The sequence below is a fragment of the Branchiostoma floridae genome, chromosome 18 (assembly GCF_000003815.2).
Source record: "Branchiostoma floridae strain S238N-H82 chromosome 18, Bfl_VNyyK, whole genome shotgun sequence".
Taxonomy (NCBI): domain Eukaryota; kingdom Metazoa; phylum Chordata; class Leptocardii; order Amphioxiformes; family Branchiostomatidae; genus Branchiostoma; species Branchiostoma floridae.
Window position 1 is genome coordinate 15,453,151 of NC_049996.1, and position 1,200 is coordinate 15,454,350.

Genomic DNA, 1,200 nt, shown 5'->3' on the forward strand with positions numbered 1-1,200 from the left:
TGGGTCGCTTGTCTGCTGGTCCGTAGCTATAGAAAATGACCAGCAAAAGTGTATTTTGAACAAAAAAGGCCCAGAGAGTCTGCTATGGAGTCTAAAAGTTGACCTGATGTAACAACATTTACGCTACCTGTGTTAAATAGATTCCTGTTACCTGTACATTTTTATAAGACTGTTACAGGAATCGTGCCTTCTCACGATGTGATTTGTTTGATTGATGGCGACTCGGAATGGACTCTACATTGCGCACTTTCAGCATTCTTTTGTACATTTTCATTGATCGTTTCCTATTTGTTGTGATAGGGACCTGGCGTGATGTGCTGCCAAGAAGACAATGATGTGACGGAGGAGGAAGCACACGAGGTGGCATCTGACGAGCTTTCAGCAGACACGGAATTCCACCGTACCTACAGATGTTAGGCAGATGTGTGGAGTAAAATTGAATGATGTCAATGCAAGGTTGAAGGAAAGCTGCACTAAAAATTACGTAATCCAATCATCAAGTGAGTAGCCGTCAGCACGACGCAAGTTTAAAATAGTGAGAGGGCTTTGAACTATGACAGACTCATGGAAAACCAGTGAAAACTTTACTCTAGGGTGTATTTTTTTGATATAGTACAGTAGAAGCCAGTTAATTGCACAACGGATAACTGCAAACTTTAGTTAATTGCACAGAATCCCAAAGACCCGTAGTGACGTGGTCCAGCTGAATAACTTCGCTTTTTTTGCACCATTCGGATAATTGCACAAAATTTGTTGACAAATTGGGGGGGGTGCAATTAAACGGTTTCTACTGTATAGTAGATTTTTGCCATTTTAATGCAGCTTTCCTTTAAAGTGGAGAGTAAATTTGGAAATACTGGCTGCATCAGTAATCCCGGTGGAGTATGAGAGTTGATGTTACCTCTCGTAAGAGAATTTGTCATTCAAATAAAGACACGGCTTCTGCACTACAGTACATAAGGAATAATTTGAGATGAGAAGTACATAAGGAATAATTTGAGATGAGAAGTACATAAGGAATAATTTGAGATGAGAAGTACATAAGGAATAATTTGAGATGAGAAGTAACTTACGACAAGGAAACATCTGGTACATACAATCATCATGCAAATTGGCACATTTTATTGTACAAAACAGTTTTGTAAAACACAAATTGTCGGAAACAGTGGGATTCAGACTTAATCTCATTTTAATGCAATC